This window comes from Bos indicus, chromosome 19 (assembly GCF_029378745.1).
Source record: "Bos indicus isolate NIAB-ARS_2022 breed Sahiwal x Tharparkar chromosome 19, NIAB-ARS_B.indTharparkar_mat_pri_1.0, whole genome shotgun sequence".
NCBI classification, from domain to species: domain Eukaryota; kingdom Metazoa; phylum Chordata; class Mammalia; order Artiodactyla; family Bovidae; genus Bos; species Bos indicus.
In genome coordinates, this window is record NC_091778.1 from 39,899,660 (window position 1) to 39,911,002 (window position 11,343).

The 11,343-nt window shown below is 46.9% G+C and overlaps 1 long non-coding RNA gene across 1 annotated transcript; it reads left to right on the plus strand.

Moving 5' to 3' along the window:
- Positions 1–333: 333 nt before the first annotated feature.
- LOC139177567 (uncharacterized) lies at positions 334–5,549 on the plus strand. Its single transcript, XR_011562053.1, has 2 exons — positions 334–1,815; positions 2,791–5,549. It is a non-coding gene; the product is annotated as an uncharacterized lncRNA (long non-coding RNA).
- Positions 5,550–11,343: the final 5,794 nt, after the last annotated feature.

Sequence of the window (11,343 nt, forward strand, 5' to 3'; positions counted from 1 at the left end):
TACTTTGCCCACACTCACCAAACCCTGTGGTTTCTCTGTTTGCTGGTCAGTTCCTGGAAATTTCCTCAGCTCTGAGGGTTGATGTAGACAGAAGAGTGTCTTACTGCCTGAGGAGGTTAGAGGAAGCCTTTGGGCTCTCAGACTCCTAGGGGAGGGTGTGAGGAGAGCAGTTCAGCCTGACAGAGCGGCTGGGTCAGTGGTGGCCATGTCTGGGCAGGACCCTTCAGCTTGCTTGGCCTGCAAGTCTTTGCTCCAGGCTCCACCAAAGAGTCCAGTCTTTCCCCAGGCCCTCAGGGCCCCTGTCCTCCTGGAATCTCAGATGGTAATGGCACTGGGATGATGGCTTCCGTCTGCACCAGCCTGCTCTGGGGTCTCCCCTCCAGCACCTCAGCTTTAGGGGTCTGAGGGCCTGTCCTCCAAACCCTCATGGGGAATCACCAGGCTTTTACCATGTGACCACAAAGCAGGCCTGGGGACAGAGGGAGCAGGAACAGGCACTCATCTTCCCGGGTTCTACTTTCTTTCCTAATGTTATTTGATTAGTTGTCATATTACAATAAATGTGCCTTTTCCTCGAAATGGTTTATTATATTTTCAAAAGAGGGTGAGAGAATTGTGTGAGCTGCTGGTCCCCCACAGTATACAATGTACACCTTTAATTCACAGGACCCAGGTGCCTTTTCGTCATCCTGCAACCTCCGCATCCGCTTGGTAACTCCGAGGGGCCTGCCCTCTCTGCAGGGGGAGCGCCGCCGGCGGAGGCGCGGTCCCGGGTTCCGCAGCGCCCGCTGAGCACGTTGGGCCGGGGGACCCGCGATCCTGTGCGCGGAGGGAGGGCGCGGAGACTCCGGCCGCCCTCGCGGACTCGCGGTCTCCTGCGCGCCCAGAGCCCCGCAGCCCCCAGGGAAGCGCCGAGGCGACCGCGGACTCGGAGCTCCGCTCCCTCCTGCCCTGCCAGGGCCATGCGTTCTCCGTCTCCCGTCCTCGGGCTCCGCCCCGCGGCCATGGCCCCAGCTACACCCGAGCGGCCAAGCTGAGCAGCGCAGCCCTGCCACCATTGCTCCTGAGAAGCTGGGTGTCCACAGGCGTCGGGGCCTCCTCCCACCCCGGCCACCCCGGGTCTATGCCACAGGTGAAGAAGAAGGTGAAAGTGAAGGTGATGCCTGGGGCAGGTGCCCATTTCTGCTCCCTTAACCTTCATCTTTATCAGACTAGGATGCGCTGCCCTTCCAGGACTTTCTGGCCCCTTTAAGCCTGGAGTGTCTGACGCAGGTGCGTCAGGGGCTCCTCACAGCCTGAGGCTCCTTAATTGGAGAGGGGATCAGGCTAACAGACACAGGGATGCTGTGTTCCCTCTCGGACTGATGGTGAGGACCCCATTTTTGAGAGAGACCTCAGGTCACCACTTGCTCTGTTTCAGCTGTTAGGGAATTTTAGGAAGTGGTTTTTGTTCCCACCTGCAGTTGTCAGGATCCCTGTTTCTTCCAGCCTTCGAAGATCTAAATACGTCTTCTTCAGGAGCCAGTCTGCCACACCATCGCCTGAGCTGCATGGCATACTTATCCCCACGTTACAGATGAGGAAACGGAGACCGAGAAAGGCGACAGCAGTCGATGACGGTGTCAGGCATAGAACCCAGTTTTCCTGTAAAGCCAGTGTCATTTCCTCTGCCCCTGGCTTCCTTTGTTGTGAAGCAGGGAGGGGCTGGAAGTGATTTTACCCTGACTGGGCACCCGAAGGCTGCATCCCCTCAGAGTTGGCTGCAGGAAAGGTGACCCTGGACCTGAACTGTGCAGAGGAAGAGAGGTGGAGAGGGTGAGTCTGTGGGACTTCCCTTCCCTACATCCCACCTTTTCTACCCTTTACCACAGGGATGCAGGAGCAATGGCGTCCCATTGGGTCCCGACTTCTCTGCTGAATCAGACCCTGGGCCTAAGCTCTCCATCCCAACCCTCACCATCTCAGCCAGCGCCAGGCCAAGGAAAGTCTCTGGTCTCACCACCTCACAATCCCTCCACTTATGCTATCCCTGGAAGACCAGGGACTGCGAGGAGCAGAGCTGGACTCACGTGACCCAGCCCAGACTCCTGCCAGGCTCAGTTAGCTGGGGGAGGTGGTGGGGTGGGTGAGGGGTCTGTGATGGCATAAGGCTATGAACAATTTTGAGGGCCTGGTGGGTGAACTTAGTGGAGGGATCTGACTTCCCGGGGGGGTGGGGTGGGGATGAGACAAGCCATGAATCCAGGCACCTGACACTCCCTTTCCCAAATATACAGACCTCAGGGTAGCAGGTTCAGGGACAGCGCTAAAGGTGGAGGATAACTGGGTCTCTGAGGAGTAAGAGGTGCTGAGTATTGAGATGCACACAGCCTGAGTTTGGAGATAATTCTGTATGAGTCCTTTATCACCACTGGGCTGAACCTTCACAGGCCGTTAAGTCCCAGTCAGGCTCTCCATATGGAGTGGGCTCTTTCAGGAAATTGGGTGCCCTCTTGTGGATACTTGAGGAAATTCACTAGACCTTTTCCATTCTCCAAATGTTGAGTAGTTTCATGACCATTTCCACCCTCTAGCCTATGCACTCACAGACCATTTGGGGGATGGGGGGGCGGTCTCTCTATTAAGGACAAAAAGGGTTCTAGGGTCCTATGTTTGGATTTCAAGACATGAAACCCTAATATAGTCTAAACAAGTGTTTACATAGCGCTTACTATATGCTTTACAAATATCAACTCATACATCCCTCCTCACAGCTTACTCATGAAGTAAGTACTACTTCTTCTTTTACAGATGAAGAAATTGCGGCACAGAGAAGTTAAGTAACTTGCCTAAAGTCACACAGCAACGCTGAATTCCAAAGTCCACCATGCTGTCTCTCATCGTTTGGGAAGCCTCACCCAGTGACACAGGCATAGCCAGTGGATGTGTGTGCTGCAAAGTAAAGAATGTCCCCAGGCTCCTTCTCTGACTCCCCCAAAGCTCACCTGACACCCCTCACAGATCGTGTCCTGCTCTGTGAATGGAGTGCCAGGAGATTCCCAAGAACCTTCCTTCTCTGACCTTGTTGGTTCTGGGAGGAGGCAGGCTACTCAAAGTTCTGCAAAACTCAGGGAGAGTCAGAGTTCTCCAGGGCAACATGGTCCTGAACCAGAAGCCAGTGTAGACACAGGCCAGTCAGATGGCATTCACACTGCCTTCCCACTCCCTACCCTTTTGGCATGGAGAGGGTCCCAGGGAGAGATCACAAGACCCAGCGCTCTTCTGAAACCTGGAGGTGTATGCGGTCAGAGGAACTCCCTCTCTATCACTGAACAGAGAAGGAAATGAACCTTCTTCCTAAGAGCTCCACTCACTTACCACGTGTTACTTGACAATGTGCTGTGGGTGATGGGAGATGGGGGCATGGAGGTGGATAAAGAGCAGCTCACTCCCCTTTAGGAACTCTGGCTAGTACAGGAAGGATGGGTGAGTAAACGACAGCTGCAGTTCAGTGTGACAGGTGGACAGTGGAGGCGACTGCTGCAGAAAAGAGGGCTGGACTCTGCTTGGGGGAGGGGCAGGAAGGCTTTGAAGGAGGTGCCACTTGAGACTGGTCTTGGAGGGTGCATTGGGATTCACGGGGAGGGCAGCATTCCAGGCTGAGGCTCAGAGGCTCAGGCAAAGATGCAGCAGTTGAAAGCGGCAGAGCAAGTGTAGGACTGTGAGCATTTGGCTGGCACAGAGCCTGTCTCAGAGGAAGACAGGAGACTGGCCGGGCAGCTGGGGTCAGATCACTCGCCAGGCTGAGGAGTTTAGAATTGGCATCAGAAGTGCAGGCAAGGGGTGGTATCGACCTTGCCAAGGAGCATAGATGAGGAGGCAACTCGCCATGCTCAGAGAGAGCCCGTGGGCGAGAGAGGCACTGGTCCACTGGTTTATTAAAGTTTTCATTAAACTTTTATGAAGTTCTTTATTAGTCAGAACTCTTTTGGCTCAAGTGGTAGAGACCCACTCAAACCACCTTAAACAAAAGGGAGATTTGTTGGTTCACATGACTGGGGATGGCACTGCGAGAGCCTAAAGAAGAGAAGGAAGCGATCAGAGCCCCATCCTGCCCGCCTGTGGTTCGTCTCCATCTCTGCTTGGCTCTGCTCAGCAGAGACCCCTTCTCATGGAGGGAAGGTGGCCACCCAGAGCCCCATGTCTGTGTTATCTCAGGCAGCACTCCCAACATGGAGAAGACCTCCTTCCTGTGTCTGTATATCAATCCCAAGGGAGGGTCTCATTGGTCCTGCTCAGTCAGTAACACCCATTGGTCTAATCACTGTTGCTGAGACTGTAATTAACCTGGGCTGGGTCACATGTTCACCTCTCTAGAAGAAGCACCCCCCACTCACAGCTCCTCAGGACCACATGGAGTAAAGGAGGAGGTTTCCTGAAAAAAAGGGGGTTCTGTTATCAGGAGGAGATAATCACCCAAAAAAAAAAAATAAGTCATTTCCATTTTTGTCTGCCAAACACTCTAGCTGCTGGGAATTCAGAGATAAGGTCCTGTCTCTACCATCAGATAACTCCCATCCAGATAAGGGTTCGATGGTTGGAAATTATCACGATAATGAGGAGACACAGGGACTCTCCAGAGACTTTGGGAATCCAAGAGAGGAGCACCCAACACAGACAGAAATAAACCAGAAAGCACATGCCTCCAAAAGTTGCCCCTCAACTGAATTAGGAAAGATGAACAAGAAATTAGCAAAGGGCAGAAAGGGAAGCGACAATGAAGAGTCTGGTGGCCCGTGAGCCGATCAGGTGGAGAGACCAGGAGATGAGTGTGTTGTTTTGGATCTAGAGGTTGAGAAAAAGGCTTATGTTGGGGATATAAATTTGGAATTCATCCCAGTGGGTGGTAGCAAAAGCCACGGGAGGATGCTGTCACTCAGGGAGAGTGAGAGGAAAGCTGTGAACACCCACGCTGGCTGAGTGGGTGGACACAGAGGAAGCAAGAAGGAAAATGTCTGAGAAAAGGACAAGCAGGTCAGCGGCACGTGGTGAGAACATAGTTTGTGCTCTCAGGTCCCAAGGCCTCTGCAGATGTAATTCTCTCTCACTGGAAACTTTCTAGGGGAAAGAACAGATTACCTGCAAAGGAATGAAAACTAGATTGTTAACAGACATCTCATCAGCAAGCCCCCATGCAAGGAGAAGGTAGGGCAAAGCCTGCAGAGGGCAGGGGCATGACTAGACTGCTAGGTGTCCCCAGCGTCTGCTCCCCCACTCTCCCTTCATGATAGAACCTTGGGTGTTCAGCTGTACATAGAGTCACCCAGAATCAAGTTTATGTTTCCAGGCTCCCTTGATGCTGTTCGGCCATGTGAGTGAATTTCAGCCGTGCCTTCCTTCCTCCTTCTCACCTTCCTCTATCCATCCTGCTGCCTGGAAAGCCAATAAGAAGCCATTATCTTGGACCATGAGAACAACAACCACATCAAATGTGTGCCAGAAAACTGGGAGGAGCCTAGTCCCCTGCTGGCTTTTACATGAGAGAAAAAATAAACTTCAACTTGTTTGAAGCACTGCTATTTTAGTTCTCTTATTTACAGCACTAAACCTGATTCAGACTGATGTTGAGAGGAAATTACAGCCAGCGTATCAATCAAGTGTGAGAATAAAGTGAAATCATTTTTGTACAGACAACAACTCAAAGAGAAGTCAGGAAATAGATGTTTAAATGTATTATTTAAAGCCCTAAAAATAAGTAATAGAAGTAAATAAATAGCTGACTGGTAAGGATCAGGGAAAGACAGGAAACAGTGAAAGCAAACTAAATTCATCACCTTTCATTGCAGGGAGTCAGGAGATAATGTTTAAACTTGATGAATTAAATACAGAGATATTAGCATATTTTCTGGCACCATAGAAAGATAAAAGGAGAAATGATGGAAGATGATTACTTCTGGGGAATGGGCCTCAGAATTGATGAAGGAAGACTTTAAATTTTCAATTTTACTTTCTAGGTACAGTGTAGATGTGCACAGGAAAATTTCTGAAGGATAGAGACTTAACTCTTAACGATGTAAACCTCAGGGTGTAGGCACTCCCAAAGGAGGAGGGTCTGGGGACAGATTAAATTTCACTTTATAACTTACTGGGGACTTCCCTGGTGGCTCAGATGGAAAAGAATCTGCCTATAGTGCAGGAGACCTAGGTTAGATCCCTGAGTGGGGAAGATCTCCTGGAGAAGGAAATGGCTATCCACTCCAGTATTCTTGCTTGGAGAATCCCATGGACAGAGGAGCCTGGTGGGCTACAGTCCAAGGGGTTGCAAAGAGTCAAAAACACGACTGAGTGACTAACTTTAACTTTTCACTTTCTTTATAACTTACTATATTATCTGGTGTTATAAAAGTGAGCACTTATTATTTTTGTTAAAAAAAAACTTTTAGTGTATATTTTTTAAAAGAATGGGGGGAATAACAGACAGCGGTCTTCAGTCTGGAAAATGCCACAGGCAGAAGGATGGGATCTGCGAGGTCTTATTTTCCTGCCAGTGAAATAGGGTTTATCTTAGCAAGTCTGATCACCCCTGATTTTGTCCACTGCCTGGATTATCTTGCCCACTGTCCTCCATGGCCAGACCCTGCGAGGAGTGTAAAGAGCATTCCTCTCTCTGGAGGTGTCTTGCTCAAGTGCTCCACTTCTTGCTGACATAGTTAGAGTTGGAATTATCCCAGGGTCAAGCAGTCAGAGGCCTCTGTTTGCCAGGCTTGGGATTTCTCTAGTGACATAACTCCCTGAAATCCAAGTTGGCTGTCTGCCAGTTCAGTTCCTAGGGATGCCATGTGCAAGTAACCAATGTCAGATATCCTGCCCAGTCATGAAACCTGTTTCTGAACCCACTTCTTGTGGCTTATCTCTTAGCAACAGGCTTGGGGTGCTCTGACTATCCATCTAGGCCTTAGGTCAAGATTCTTCCTTGGCATATGGTCATCTGGGGGTCACAGCCCAGTATCCTTTTTGTGACTGAGATCTTAAAACTCCTTTGAGGGAACTAGCTTTCCCCTTCTCATTCTCAGTCAAGAGATTTAATCAGGGGTTGTTTCCTACCTCTAAGTCTGGGGAGGTGCCACCAGTATGTCCCCATCTCTCTCACCAAAATGATTGCTCAGGGATGGGCAGTCCAGGCAGAACTAATCAGAGGACTCTTGCTGAAAATGCTGGGACATAGATGTGTTCTTTCTTGATGATATTAAACAAGGAAGCTTGTAGCCCCAGGAGCTGCTGTCAGCCATGAGAGCTGTTGGGACTATGAGGAGAGTCATCCAACGCTGAGGAAACAGAATAAAAAGATGAAGAAAAAAAATCAGGTTATGATTACAATGGATTGTTTCTTCTGAGTACTCTTAACTTTACCACTGAAAATAAAATTCTGCTTTCGCAGTTATAGGTAGCTCACAACTGTCTCTAAGTGATGTTAGATGATTGGACTTAGATCATTGGTTAGATCTGTATTAACAAATCTTAATTATACAACCTCCTCTGATGGTCCAGTTTAGAAGATAGATATTTGGTATCTTGTAGCACCATCTGAGGGCTTCTCTGGTGGCTCAGCAGTAAAGAATCCACCTGCAATGCAGGAGATGGGGGTTCGATCCCTGGGTTGGGAAGATCCCCTGGAGGGGGGGCATGGAAACCCACTCCAGTATTCTTGCCTGAAGAATTCCATGGACAGAGGAGCCTGGTGGGCTATAGTCCACAGGGCAACAAACAGCTGGACACGACTGAAGCAACTTAGCACTCACACAGCACCACATGAAGGCCATAAGTAGTCATCACATTCAGTATCTAATAAAAATATTATTTTTAATGAAATCTCCAATAATTCCAACAGCATTGGGCACATAGTCTGAGCCCTAAAATATAGCAGGAGATGGTTAGACAAGCTGATCCACTTCCATGAAGATAATGAGATTAGAAAGAATGGTTTATTACTGCTTTCCACACCTCTTGGCCAGGTCCACGTTTTTAATTCTGTGTCATACAACACCCCACTTCTTGTACCAGTTCTTCATGGTCAAGATTCTTTTAGTTGCATGTAAAGCAACCTCACTCAAAGTAATTTAATGAAGAGAGGGCTTTTTGGCTCGTGGGATGGGAAGGGCAGGGATATATCATAAACAGGGATGAAATACTGCTCTCTTTCTCAGTTGAGAAGTACTTTCTCTCCCTTTCCTATTCTGTTTCAGCTTCATTGTCTTCCAAGTAAGGGTGGCTTTCTCTAAGCAAGTTAGAGAACATTGGCCACCCATGGCATCCAGGATTGTACCTGACAACTGCATGATCAGAGAAGAAACAGACCTCCTTCCTGTCAAGGACAACCATAAAAAATACCAGGAAGGGGTTTGATTGGTTTGTCTTGGGTCGTGTGTACATCTGTCATCCAGGAGTGTAAGATGCTGTGATCAACTTGTACTGGATTATATATGCACTCCAGTGTCTGTTACCAGAAGAAATGGGGAAGGGGATGTTTAGTAGAGAAAAAGGAAAACACTGAAAAAATTCATAAAAAGATTGAGTAGAAAACAATGCTTCTACATGCACTCACATTTACCAGTTAGAACTTGCTAGTTAATAACATCTCATTTACAACTTTAAAAACACCTGAAACTGTAAGGATACATTTAATGAAAAGTGTTCAAGAAAACTATGGATCTTCAAAGCAGAACATAAAATACAGCAAGAGCAAAAATAGATTTTGATCTCAGATGCAACAAGTTAATATTCTAATGCAGTGTATACCATCTTCAATTAATCTATAATTTTATATAATCCCAATCAAAATCCCAGTGGGATTATTAAAAAGGGAATTGAAAGCACTGATTCTAAAGTTAATCAGGAAGAGAAAAGCACAAGTATAACCAAGACAACTCTTTAAAGAGAAAACTAATGAAGGAGGTGTTGCTATCAAATCAAAACTAATATAAAACTACAGTAATTAGACATGTCTTTTTGGGGGGATTCCCTGGTGGTCCAGTGGTTAAGATCTGCCTGTCAATGCAGGGGACACGGGTGCTCCGCAACAAAAGAAGCCAACACAATGAGAAGCCTGAGTATCACAACCAGCGTATAGCCCCTGCTGACGGCAACTAGAGAAAGCCTGCGCTGCAACAAAGAGCCCCATGTGCCCCAACGAAGACCAGCACAGCCAAAAAAAAAAAGTGTACTCTTGGGGATGGTTCAGTTTCCAAGTAAATGCAGTAGACATATTTCCCCCTCTTCCTACTGCTAAGTGCAACTGAAAACCCTGGATCTTTTACATAAAACAATGTAAAAAAACTCTGAAAGGTGGAGAGAAGAAGGTGGACTGTCATAGGGACCTTGTGACCTGAAAAATAACACAGAGGTGAGTTCTGTGGGTTTCCTTTTTGCTCCATATATCCCAGACTGGGTCTTGAGCCAGCAATCTGGAAACACCAACAGGCCACAAAAAAATAAGCAAACCCTGTGAAAACCTACTCTCTCTAGTTAAACGATCAGGAAAAGGGCAGCTTAGCAATACAGACAAAATTTGAACAATAACCACTTTACTGCAGCCAAACACTACCAAAATATCCCCCCAAATGAACAACAGCAGAAACTGACCTAATCTCCATACACGCCAGCAAAGAGCAAGTGAGGAGTCAAGACCCAGGCCTGCCAGACTGTAAGGAGGCAACTGACTCTTCTTCCCCCCACCTACTGAAGTCAAGGGAAGGCTGAATAAGGGGTCAGGACTTTCATCGCCACTGAGGGCGGTCTCCCACTCCTCAGCGTCAGTGGAGACGATGTGAAGAATCTGGACTTCCACTTCCACCTGGCAATTAGGAGGGCGTGTCAACACTTTTATTGCTGGAGCAGTGTCAGAGAATGTTAGCTAAAACAGGAGGTTTAAATAAGATCCAGAGTATCATAACATAATACTCAAAGTGTACAGATTTCAGGAAAAAGTCACTTACATCAAGATCGAGAAGTTCTCAAACTGAATGGAAAAAAGAAAATCATGCCGACATAGACAACAGGTATGTTAATGCTATGTGACCATGATTGTAAAGCCGCCAGGAGTTTTAAAAATGCTTCAATAAACATGCTTGAAACAAACAAATGAAATAAATATGAAGCCTCATCAAAGAAATAGAGTTTCAGCAAAGAAATAGGAGACATGAAGAACCAATAAAATTGAGACATGTAATAGCGGAAATGTTAAAACTTGGCTGATGCATTCAATAGCAAAATGGAAGGAATAAGAGGGGAAAACAAGTGAACTAGAAGATTGAAAAATAAATACAACAGAGAGAAAACAGACAAAATAAAACTGAATAGAGTCTCAAGGACTGGAGGGACTATAATAAAAGATCTCTAACACTCCTGTCATCAGAGTCTCAAAGAAAGGAGAAAGAAGGTAGGATTTTAAAAGTACGCAAAGAAATGACAGCTGAAAACGTCTCAGATTTGGCAAAATATATAAACCTACAGATTCAAGAAGCTGAATGAACTCCAAATAGGAAAACTCAAAGAAATCAGCATCAAGGTACTTCACAGTCAAACTTCTGAAAACTAGACAAAAACAACGTCTTTAAACCAGTGAGAGAGAAATGACGTCTTTCCTATAAGGGAAAATCAACTTGAATGGCAGTGGGTTTCTCATCATGAACCTGGAGTCCAGAAAGAAGGGGCATGTTTTCCAAGTGCTGAAAGAAAAGCAGTGTCAGCCCAGAATCCTATATTTAGCAAAAATGTCCTTCAGGAATGAGGAGGAAATCAAGACACTCTCTGATGAAGAAGAACTAACAGAATTTGCTACCAGCAGACTTACCCTTAAAAAAAAAAAAAAAAGACTGAAGAAAATTCTCTAAATATAAATGAAACTATAAAAAAAAAAAAGAATTTTGGAGCATCAGAAAATAAAGAAGAACATGAAAAACAAAAATATAAGTAAGTTTGGGCTACCCTGATGGCTTGGTGGTAAAGAATAAGCCTGCCATTGAAGAAAACACAGGTTTGATCCTGATCTTGGAAAAGTCCACGTGCCTCAGGGCACCTAAGCCCGGGGGCCACAGCTACTGAACCTGTGCTCTAGAGCCTGGGAGCCGCAGCTACTGGGAACTACAGAAGCCCGTGCACCCTAGAGCCTGGCCTCTGCAACAAGGAACCGCCACAACGAGGAGTCCACACACCGCAACCAGAGAGCTGCTCCCGCTTGCCGGAACGAGAGAAAAACCGGCGCAGCAGCAAAGACAAGTACAGCCAAAATATAAATGGATAAATAATTTAAAAATATGTGAGTACATTCAGCAAACTTTCCTTCTTCTCTTGGGTTTTCTAAATTAT